Source organism: Lactuca sativa, chromosome 7 (assembly GCF_002870075.4).
Source record: "Lactuca sativa cultivar Salinas chromosome 7, Lsat_Salinas_v11, whole genome shotgun sequence".
Classification (NCBI taxonomy): Eukaryota; Viridiplantae; Streptophyta; class Magnoliopsida; order Asterales; family Asteraceae; genus Lactuca; species Lactuca sativa.
In genome coordinates, this window is record NC_056629.2 from 199330209 (window position 1) to 199342956 (window position 12748).

General features: G+C 41.1%; 1 non-coding gene across 1 annotated transcript; it reads right to left on the minus strand.

Moving 5' to 3' along the window:
- Window positions 1–1017: 1017 nt before the first annotated feature.
- Window positions 1018–1124, minus strand: LOC111884981 (small nucleolar RNA R71). The gene has a single exon (XR_002847968.1). It is a non-coding gene; the product is annotated as a small nucleolar RNA R71 (small nucleolar RNA).
- Window positions 1125–12748: the final 11624 nt, after the last annotated feature.

Here is a 12748-nt window from a genome sequence, read left to right on the forward strand (position 1 = left end):
GAACGAACAACTCGCTCAAATCGGGTCTCCAGAAGGAACATCAACACTATGAGTGTAGATAACGTTGTTGTGGAAGATGTGGTCGAGGGGCATGAGGATGCAGCCAACAATCCTCCACCACTAGCTCCTCAATTCCCAAACAACAACAATGGGAATAATGGGAATAACAACAATGCCGATGCACCAATTATCCAACCAGTGCAACCGCAACCAAATAGAAACAACTGTGGCCAAAATGGTGGGAACGGAGGAAATTGGGCACAAAATATGGGAGGCAATGCAGGAAACCACAACGGTGGTGATGTTAGAAATCAAAATCAAAATCCTAGAAATGTCGGTCCTCAACTTGGTAATGGTGGTAACGAGGATGACTGGGATTTTCATGAAGGAAGTGATAATGGACTTGGTTGGAATCGGAACCACAACGGTGGTAATAGACGGAATCAAGGCAATCGGGGTTGAAACGAGAACTACAATAATAATTGGAACAAATAGAATTTCCCTAATGGTGGCAACAATGACTACAACGATGGATTCGGAGATCAAGGCTTTAGGAATCAATATCGAAGGAATCCAAATGGTGGATTCAACAATGCAAATGGAGGATACTACAATGAAGGTAACCAATTCCCTCATCTTTATTTTCCGCAGCCTAATAGACAATCCGTGGCGTCTCATTTTTAGCCGGGAGAGTATGATGATGCTTCACCTATACTCTTCGTGGAAGGAAATGAGCATCATGTGGAAGTAAGACCACAACTAATTAGTGTCTTACCCGTCTTTAGAGGCCATAAAATTGATGATCCATACGATCACCTCTATGAGTTCCTTGCAATTGCTAACACGGATACTCCGTGAGGAACTAATAGAGACTCCTTTAGACTTCACTTATTTCCGTTCACTTTAAAAGAAAAAGCTAAGTATCGGTTCACTTCTCTTGCCCCCCATAGTATTACTACTTGGGAGCAATTAAAAACTAGATTTTTGCAAGAGTTTTACCCTGCTAGTAAAACAACGGAAATAAGAAAAGCCATACAAGATTTTGCACAAAAACCCAATGAAGAATTTCATGATGCATTTGAACGCCTCAAGGAATTGTTCCGTTCATGTCCCGACCATGAATTTCCCCGTTGGTAACTTGTACGTTTTTTTTTATGATGGAGTCGACACTGCCAATCAAACCATGATTAATGCCTCGTCTGGTGGCACTATTATGATGCAAGATAGTGAAGACGATTGGCGATTCTTGAAGCAGTTGAGTCATGGTTCAAAAACCAATTACTCAACTAAGAAACGGGACAACCCAGTTTCATCTGTTGCTTCAGTTGGACTAGAAAAAAACTGGAAAATTGAAGTCAAATCTGATATTAATTCTTTCAATAAAAAATTTGACTTACTACTCTCTAGTCTAGGCAAAGAGAAAGGTGTGTTTTTTTCGTAGGGACAGAAGATATGTGTAAGCTGTGGAGATTCAGGACGCATTGCAGATGAGTGCATGAGAAGTCAAGAGGAAATCAGTCAAGTGCACGGCTATGGTCAATTCCAAAATAATCCACGATCATTCAATCGGAACTACAACCAAGGCGGGAACTACAACAACAATGGGAATTTCAACAACAACAACCGTCAAGGGAATTACCAAAACCAAAATCAGCCAAAACAGTTCCAGCAGTCCAACTTTAACCAGGGTGGAACATCAAAGAAGGAGGAAGCTGATGGCAACAATTTGGACAAAATCATGGAGCTCATAACCCAAACATATCAGAAAACCGACACTAACTCCAAGTCCATAGCTGCGATCTAGAAGCAGATTGCTCAACTGGCGGAGCAAATTGGGAAAAGAGAAGATGGCAAGTTTCCAAGCACTACAATATTCAACCCATCTCATACCCAAAGACCCGGAAAAGAGAATCACGTGAATGAGTTAATCACATTGCGTAGTGGGAAAAAGGTTGACAACAAGGTAAGTGCTCCTATTTTAGATAATGACAGTGACACTGAGGTCATTTTTGATGAAAAAAAGAGTTTGAGAAAGGTTTCAAATCTGAAAAACAAAAAGTAGTTAAGGGTAAAGATGACTCTAAAGTAGGGGAGCATGGTGTGGAGGTTAATACCGCACCATACCCTTCGACTTTAGAGAAACCGGCATCCTTCCCTTTTGGGAAGCGAAGGCCGAAATTGGCAGACATGTGGGATTTATTTAGTCAAGTTAAAATAAATATCCCGTTAGTCAAACTTATTAAGCAGGTACCTTCTTATGCTAAATTTTTGTAGGATTTGTGTGTTCAAAAATGCAAACTCCAAGCACACCTCCCTAAAAAGATTGACTTAACCGAGCATGCGAGTTCCATAATATCAAATAAACTTCCACCCAAGCTTAAGGATCCCGGGGCACCTTTAATTTCTGTTACCCTAGGTAATATTAATATCAAAACGGCGCTCCTTGATCTTGGAGCTAGTGTTAATATAATCCCAGGAAATCTTTTTGATCAACATGACTTAGGCACTTTGGAACAAACTGATATTATTTTGCGATTGGCCGATAAGTCAACCAAAATTCCCCGGGGTATATTATCAGATGTCATCATTAAGGTGGAATATTTTTATTACTCAGTTGATTTTCTTGTTCTTGACACTGAAAGCACCTATAAAGAAAGTCAACCTTCTATTATTTTGGGTCGCCCGTTTTTTGCAACAATAAATGCACAAATTAATTATAGAACGGGTGCCATGGATATCTCTTTTGGAAATAGGAAACTTAGAATTAATATTTTTAATACGTTTCCTATCTCACCATCAGATTATGAATGTTATCGTGTAGATGAGGTTGATGACTTAGTGCATCAATTCACTCCTAAAATCTTACACCCCGATACGTTGGAGTTTTTTCTTTCTAATGACAGGGACGAAGTTTTAGAGTTGGATGAAATCAAGATGGTTGAGGAGGCATTTGAAAATTCTATTGAGCAAGAGAGGCCACCATGGAGTTATCAAGTTAAAAAATTGCCAACAAGTTTTTCGGACCCACTTAAGCCATTTTTGGAGGAGCCACCCACTCTTGAACTTAAAACTCTTCCTTCACATCTTAAATACTCTTTTTTAGGATCTAATGAGAACTTACCAATTATCATATCTTCTGATTTGACAGGTCCACAGGAGGAAGCATTACTGAAGGTGCTTTCCAAGTATAAGGGAGCAATTGGATGGACCATAGCAGACTTGAAGGGAATTAGTCCAACCACATGTATGCATCGAATCATCACTGAAGTTGGAGCAAAGCCATCCCGAGATGCATAATGAAGGCTCAACCCAAATCTGCGAGAAGTTGTTAAAAAGGAGGTGCTGAAATGGCTTAATGCGGGTATTATCTACCCAATATCTAATAGTGATTGGGTGAGCCCGACACAGACAGTGCCAAAGAAGTCGGGCATTACAGTGGTAGATACAGAAGATGGAGAGAAGATCTCAACAAGACCGGTCACCGGATGGAGAGTTTGCATCGACTATCGCAAACTCAATGCTGCAACATCAAAGGACCATTTTCCTCTCCCTTTTATTGATCAAATAATTGAGAAATTGTCCGGTAAAAAGTTTTATTGTTTTTTCGATGGATACTCGGGGTATAATCAAATTTCCATCCACCCCGAGGATCAATCCAAAACCACATTCACGTGTCCCTATGGCACCTTTGCTTTCCGAAGGATGCCATTCGGCTTGTGTAATGCCCCCGCCACATTCCAAAGATGTATGATGGCTATTTTTTCAGACATGGTGGGGGATGCATTAGAAATTTTCATGGACGATTTTTCTATTTTTGGATCATCTTTTGAGACATGTTTAGACCAATTAGAAAAAGTTTTGAAATGTTGTATTGAGTCTAATTTGGTTTTAAGTTGGGAGAAGAGTCATTTTATGGTAAAACAGGGAATTGTACTTGGCCATGTTGTCTCCGAGCGGGGTTTTGAAGTCTACCGGGCCAAAGTACAAATTATTTCTACTCTTCCCCCACCAACTTCGGTAAAAGGCGTCCGTTCGTTTCTTGTACATGCCGGCTTTTATCGAAGATTTATCAAGGATTTTAGTGCAATCTCAAAACCTCTTTGTAATTTACTTTTAAAAGACGCACCATTTTCCTTTGATAAAGCATGTCTTGAATCTTTTACCATATTAAAGAACAAACTTGTTGAAGCCCCTATCTTGCAATCACCCGATTGGACTTTATCTTTCGAAATTATGTGTGATGCGAGTGATTACGCGGTAGGGGCAGTTTTGGGACAACGGGTGAATAAAAAACCCGTTGCAATTTGTTATGCGAGCAAAACTTTTTTGGATGCACAATTTAATTACACTACCACCGAAAAAGAGTTGCTTGTGGTCGTGTTTGCACTTGACAAATTTAGATCTTACATATGGGGATCTAAAGTTGTAATTTTTACCGACCATAGTGCCATTCGCCACCTCTTGGAAAAGAAGGATGCCAAACCATGTCTCATAAGATGGATCCTTCTTCTTCAAGAGTTTGATCTTGAAATTCGGGACAAAAAGGGTTCCAAAAATGTTGTGGCGAATCATTTATCTAGAATAACTAATAATGATAACTCAACGGAAGTTATTCAAGAAAACTTTCCGGATGAGAATATTCTTGCTGTCAAAACTTTACAATGGTTTGCTAATTTAGTGAATTACTTTGTGACAGGGGAAACTCCATCGTATTGGAATTCTCAACAAAGGAGGTTCTTCCACTCTCAAACAAAATACTACATATGGGAGGACCCAGATCTTTTCAAAATTGGAGCGGATAAAGTGATTAGGAGATGTGTACCACATACGGAGCAAGAAGACATTCTTCGACACTGTCATTCATATGCATGTGGGGGACATTTTTAGTGCCTAAAAGGCAAGGAACCGAGTTCTACAAAGTGGTTTTTTCTGGCCCTCTATTTTTAAAGATGCACATACATTCGTTAAAGCTTGTATTCGTTGCAAACAAGTTGGGGGGATCTCACGACGAGACATGATGCCAATGACCCCAATTTTAGTAGTTGAAAATTTTGATGTATGGGGCATTGATTTTATGGGCCCATTCCCCATGTCTTTTGGCAATCTATACATTCTTGTAGTCATTTATTATGTATCAAAATGGGTTGAAGCCGATGCTACACGTATGAATGACCATAGTGTTGTTTGTAAATTTGTCAAAAAGAACATCTTTTCTAGGCATGGAGTCCCTCGAACGATTATTAGTGACAGGGGTTCCCATTTTAAAAATTGGCATTTTGCAAAGTTGTTAAAACATTATGGTGTCACTCATAGGATTGCTACTCCATATCACCCACAAACAAGTGGACAAGTAGAGGTGTAAAATAGGGAAATAAAACACATCTTGGAAAAGGCTATTCATCCCGACCGAAAAGATTGGTCCCTAAGATTAGATGATGCATTATGGGCATATCGAACGGCCTATAAGACACCCATTGGAATGTCCGTATCCGCTTGTTTATGGGAAGCCATGCCATCTCCCGGTGGAGTTGGAACACCATGCCATGTGGGCCATAAAAAATGCTAATTTTGAATTGAGTGATGCAGGTACGGAAATAAAACTTCAACTTGTTGAACTGGAAGAAATTCGAAAGGAAGCTTCCGAAAGCTCAAAAATCTATAAAGAAAAGACGAAAGCATTTCACGATCAACACATTGTCCGGAAACAATTATTTGAAGGACAATTGGTGTGGCTATTTAACTCTCGTCTCAAATTCTTCCCTGGAAAGCTTCGGAGTAAATGGAGTGGACCATTTGTGGTGACAAATGTGGCGGATCACGGTGCCATTGAAATCAAGGACACGAAAGGCGGTGAATCATTCAAGGTAAACGGACAAAGACTCAAACCATACATTCGAATGGTAGATGGTGAAACGACACTCGTTGAGAAAACAACGCTCGAGGTACCTCAATATTTAGATGCAACTTAGTCGAGGTAAACCGTCTGGCTGAAGACGTAAAACTTAGCGCTTTTCGGGAGGCAACCCGCGGTTTGGTGTGTTTTTACTTTTATTTTTCGTTTTGTGTGTTTTAATTTTTTGTATCGAGGACGATCCAAGGTTTAAAGTTGGGGAAGGGTATTTAAATTCTTTTTATTATATATATATATATATATATATATATAATAATGATAATAATAATAATAATAATAATAATAATAATAATAAAACCCTCAGGCGTCCTAGGAGACATCTTAGACGCCGCCGGGCAGTCACTTTTCTTCCCCCGATGAAAAGCTTTTGCGAAATTACAAAAATGCCCCTGTTTGTGAGAGACGTCCTAGGACGCGTCTAAGACGCCAACGCGTTTGGCCGTTATTGATGCGTTTTAGAGCTGTTTCCTGCACCTTCTTCCCCCACTTCTTTTTCTAAACTGCCATGACCGAGAATAGCTTCTAAAAAACCAATTTTTCTTGATTTCTTCATCAAATCTCAACCAAAACTCTTGATTTTTGTTTCATTCTTCAAGAAATCAAGTAAGAAACATCACATTGCAAGATTTACACACTCTAATCACTTATTTGGGGCCGATTTCAAAACCCACAAAAACTAGGGTTTCGAAATTTTGACTTATTTTGGGTTTTTGCTTCAAGTTCTTGGTTCTTCTTCACTAAAAACACATTTTCAATAAGGTATGTGCTTCAAAACTCCATCTTTTAGTTGAATTTCGAAATTTTTTTCATGTATGTTCATATATGTTTGAAATTTTGAAAAAGATGAAGAATATGATATATATTGGTATGAATTCTTGTGAATTAGTGTTTGTAGTTGTTAGAAGTATGTTCCAAACAAGTTGCATGTGTCATCTATGAATTTTTCTGGAAATTGAATTTTTTGTTAACTAAAAAAAAGACATATAATTTTGGAAAATCATTGTTATGTTTACATTTGCGCTTAGATTAAAATTCAAGTTTTTAGGAAATTTTTAGAATGACGCTGAATTTTGACACCGCATTATTAGTTTGAATATTTACTTGTTATAGTTCTGTTTTGGTTTCAGTTAGAACTTGTCAGTTGCAGTCAAACTTGGGTTTATCTGTGTTTTACTGATTGGATAAATTTTTGAAAAATATTTAGTTACTGAAAACATAACAGGACATAAACGGTTATTTATTTAGCCTGAATTTATTATAACTTTGTTTGGAACAACTTGCCAATTGGATTATTGTTTTATTTTTGTGACATTTGATATGTTTAATGGCAAGTTTTGTTTTGTGGTTTTGTGTGTGGTTGATTTTGCAGATGCCAGCAAAGAGATCAAGGGTAGCATCATCAAGCAGTGCAGCCAGACAACCAGCTAGGCAGCCGGAGCCGAATGTACCTGCGGCTTTTGACCCACAGTACCAGACATTGCATGAGCATCCAGACGACATTCGGCCAACAGTTTATGAGGCGACTCATCCGATTACGAGTTTTATTGTCGAGTACATGGTGGAGCGACCAAGCTTCACTGGGTACAATATTGTGGAGACGTTTGATCGCTATGGATGGGGTGGAGCGTTGGACTTCAATCCCATGCAGATTTATGTTGATATAGTGCAGGAATGGATGAGGACACTTCGAAGTGTCGAGGTGCCTGGTAGGCCAGAGGATTTGCAGCTGATTGGGATGGTTCGTACACATGATATAGTGATGACTGTTCAGGGTATTCATGACATGTTTCATGTAGATACTGGCTATCATCTGCATGATCTTGAGAATCAGCCGACCGAGTATAGATGTATTGACATGAGGGGGGGGGGGTAACACTGGGGTTAGCATGAAAAAAGTATACCGTACAGTATTCTGTGAGGGGACGAGGGTATACGACAGATTTCGCGAATTGGTACCCTTAGCAAAGGCATTGCATAACATTATCACGGGACATGTGAACCCGAGTAATAGTGATCCCAGGGCGGTGAGGACATAGGATTTATATGTATTATATGGATTGATGATAGGATCCATATTTATTTCTTATGCATATAATTCTATATGCAATATATGGTCCTGTTTTGAAATCCAGCACAGAGTCACCACCCCTCATGTCGCCCTGATATCGACATTTGTGACTAGGGAGCTGGGGAATAGGATCAGGGTCCCACGAGTTACATCATACCCGCGTACCCTTCGCCCTACTGCTACTTCTTTCAGACATATCTCATTTCATGTTGAAAATAGGAGACATATTCTGAGGGATTCTGCCACAAACCTGACATACACGACACCACTCGGAGTGGGGGATGAGGAGCCATTCATTGGTGATTTTCTGGAGGATCATCAGCAGCAACAAGGACAAGCAGCAGGTCAGGGATGGAACATGTAGGCAGCTTGGGAGGATTTTGTTGGGAGACAAAACACGCATAACCAGGAGGTGCAGGCTTGGATGGGGAGAACAGATATATGGATGGAGGGTGTCGACACAACACTAGCTGACCTTATTGAGCAGAAGCGACAGGTTGGCATTACAGCTAGCAAAACTTATAGTGTTGCCACTCGTCAGCTGTACCAGCAGGAGTACTATGCAGATGTCGCCTACAGACAGAGTCGTGTCCAGTATGAACCGATGGACATTGATCAGCCACAGTATCGATACCGAGCTCCAGCCCCGGTCTTCTACCGATCCGTGGATCCGAGCAACTATCCATCGCCATCCGAGTATGAGCATTATCAGCCACCACTAACTATAGAGGACTCTACTCGCTTTGAGGATTTAGCTGGATCGATCTTTGGGTATCCTCCACCATACCCACGATATCCTCCATAGCCGCCCCCACAGTGAAATTTGGTGAGATCCTCTTTTGATTTTGATTTTTATGGTTATGTGATGAAGAATTTTTCTTTTTATTTTCATTTTTATTTTGATTTTCATGTCTTTATTTGGGATGAATGTACTGCTATTAAACTCATTATTATTATTATTATTATCATTATTATTATTATTATTATTATTATTATTATTATTATTATTATTATTATTATTATTCTCTTTTGGGTTGGTTCCATGAAATACGTGATGAGTTAGTAGCATCTCTATATCTTGAATGTAACTCATCAAGATGGAAAATGATAAGAGTTTCGTACATCGAGTCATGATATCTATTTAATATTGATTTTGTGGGTTGCTCAGCCGGTTTGGAAATATTTATATTTATAAAAAAATTGTTATGTGAAATACCCAAGTGTTTGAAAAATGAAGGTTTTTGGCTCGAGCCTACGATCTTTCAATTGAGGACCCAACCAAACAATATGTGTCATCACGCTCTGAGTACTTGGTCTTACTTACTCCTGCGCCTTTGGGGTTTGGAGGGGTCTATTATTGTTTTCACACAACCAAAAGCATCATAAGACATTGAAGAACTTCAAAGTATATATAATCAAGCTAAAGTCAAATACAAAGATGATCAAATCCGATGAAGCATCAAAGAACTTGAAGAATGCACAATCAAGACGAATATGAAGAGAAGTTCAAGTTGAAGATATTGTGTGAAACAATATGTGACCCCTCGAGAGTGGGAGTGTATGGGTTGGTGCATTAAGTGTTACCGACCGCGCTAACTATGTTAGTGAACCTTGAAAATGGGACTTTGGCAATGAGTTCAACTGATTACTCATGAGGTTGATTATTGGAAAGGGTTCAAAAAGTGAAGAGTTTCAAACAACAAAGTAAAATAAGCATAAAGTGTGTTTTGAGTTTAAAAGTCCGCATATGAAACTAATAATCCCCAAAATCAATATATTGTGCTTATTAAATATTGTGATAAAATGTAAGGAATTTGTGATTCCATTGAGTTTTTCTTAGGATAAGAGAGTAAGACTACACTGATTATTTCTGGCCAATCTCGGGACGAGTTTGGAATAAAGTTGGGAGGTTTGATAACTCCATTTTATGAATGTACTAAATTGTCATAAATCTATTGAATTGATGTATAATTATCCAAGAATGGCACTACTTTGACGAGTTGTTGAACTTCATATGCAGGTCATATTCCAATATCGATTTGAGGCCTGGATACCATCAGATGAGAATCTGTGAGAAGGATATTCAAAAGATGGCCTTTAGGACTCGTTACGGGCATTACGAATTCGTGGTGATGCCTTTTGGACTCACCAACGCACTGGAAACGTTCATGGACCTCATGAACCGGGTGTGCAGGCCTATGTTGGATCGATCGGTGATAGTGTTCATCGACGATATCTTGGTGTATTCGAGATCCAGAGAGCAGCATGAGGAGCATTTGAGAGAGATTCTTGGAGTATTGAGATCGAAGAGGCTTTATGCCAAATTCTCCAAGTGTGATTTCTGGTTACGAGAGGTCCAATTCCTGGGTCACCTAGTTAATCAGAATGGGATATTGGTCGATCCGGCCAAGATTGAGGTAGTTATGAGATGGGAGGTGCCGAGATCGCCCACCGAGTTCGGGAGTTTTCTGGGATTGGTCGACTACTATCGGAGATTTATCATAGATTTCTCCAATATTGCAGTCCCCCTTACCAGATTGACCCGGAAGGGCGCTACTTTTACTTGGGGTCCCGAGCAGTAGTCCTCATTTGAGACTCTTCACCAGAGATTGTGCGAAGCCCCAGTGTTGGCCCTTCCCGAGGGAGTGGAGGACTTTATGGTTTTCAGTGATGCATCCATATCCAGGTTGGGTGCGGTGCTGATGCAGAAAGGGCATGTGATAGCATACACATCGAGGCAGTTGAAGTCTCATGAGACGAGATATCCCACCCATGATCTAGATTTGGGGGCGGTAGTGTTCGCCATCAAGATCTGGCGCCATTATTTGTACGGGGTTCAGTGTACCATATACACGGACCACAAGAGCCTGAAGTATCTCATGGACCAACCCAACCTAAATATGCAATAGAGGAGATGGTTGGACTTGGTGAAATACTATGAATGTGAGATCCTGTATCATCCGAGCAAGGCTAACGTGGTAGCCGATGCCCTGAGTCGCAGATCAGAGAGTACCCCGATCCGAGAGGTATGTATGAGGATAACGATGATGAATCCAGTCTTAGATATTATTCGAGAGGCCCAGGCAGAGGCCGTAAGATCGGAGAACCACAAGAGGGAGTGGGTGATTGGGTAGGTTTCCGAGTTCGTGACAGACAACCGAGGGCTTGTGACTTTCCAAGGGCGGATTTGGGTGCCCTATATGGGTGGAGCTCAGCGTATACTGATGGAGGAGGCGCATAGATCGAGATTCTCGATCCATGCTAGGGCCACTAGGATGTATTTGGACCTTAAGAGAGATTATTGGTGGCCCTGTATGAAGAAGGATGTTGCTTGGGTAGTCGAGAGGTGCTTGACTTACCGTCGGGTCAAGGCAAAACACCAGCGTCCACATGGTCCATTGCAGCCTCTAGAGATTCCCCAATGGAAGTTGGAACAGATCTCGATGGACTTTATCACCAAGCTACCGAGGACTGCACGTGGAGTTGACGTGATTTGGGTGATTGTGGATCGACTGGCGAAGAGTGCTCACTTTCTTGCTATTAGTGAGTGCTCTTCTGTAGAGAGATTGGCCGAGATCTATGTGAGAGAGGTTGTAGATCAGCATGGAGTGCCGAACTCGATAGTGTCAGATCGAGACGTGCATGTCACTTCTAGGTTTTGGAAGAAATTTCATGAGGAGTTGGTCACACACTTTCATTTCAGCACTACGTATCACCCACAGACGGATGGGCAAAACGAGCGGACAATTCAGACGCTTGAGGACATGATGCGTGCATGTGTCATTGACTTCGGAGGAAGTTGGGACACCTACATACCACTGGATGAGTTCTCTTACAACAACAACTATCATTCGAGTATTGGTATGCCTCCCTTTAAGGTTCTGTATGGGAGGAGGTGTCGGACTCCCATTTGCTGGGGAGAAGTAGGACTAAGAGTGATGGGTGGCACGAAGGTAGTGCTTAAAATGACCAAGCAGATTCAGTAGGTCGGGCAGAGGTTACTGACGGCGCAAAGTTGCCAGAAGAGTTATGCGGACATGCGACGATCCGAGCTAGAATTTCAGGTCGGAGATTTTGTGCTCCTGAAGGCATCCCCATGGAAAGGGGTGATCTGATTCAGGAAGCGGGGTAAGTTGGGACCCCGATACATCGGTCCTTTCAGAGTGACCGCCAGAGTGGGTAGAGTAGCATACCAGTTGGAGCTACCTATGGAGTTGAGTAAGATCCATAACACCTTCCACGTGTCCCAGTTGAGGAAGTGTGTAGCCGATGAGACGGTAGTGGTACCACTGGAGGACATTCAGGTGGATGCAAGCCTGAATTATATTGAGAGTCCGATCACGATTTTGGATCGAAAGGTGAAGGTTTTGAGGAACAAGGAAGTGTCCCTGTTTCAGGTCCAGTAGCAGCATCAGAGAGAGTGTCCGATTTGACTTGGGAGCCGGAATCAGAGATGCGGGAGCAACATCCAAAATTATTCGCGGAGCATGACTTTGAGGGCGAAGTCTGAATCTAGTGGGGAGAATTGTAACATCCGGATTCCCAAGTATATTAGTTTACTAATTTATTTTTGAGGTTTATTGATCTACTCGACGATCCGAGCTAGAATTTCAGGTCAGAGATTTTGTGCTCCTGAAGGTATCCCCATGGAAAGGGGTGATCTAATTCAGGAAGCAGGGTAAGTTGGGACCCTGATACATCAGTCCTTTCAGAGTGACCGCCAGAGTGGGTAGAGTAGCATACCAGTTGGAGCTACATGTGGAGTTGAG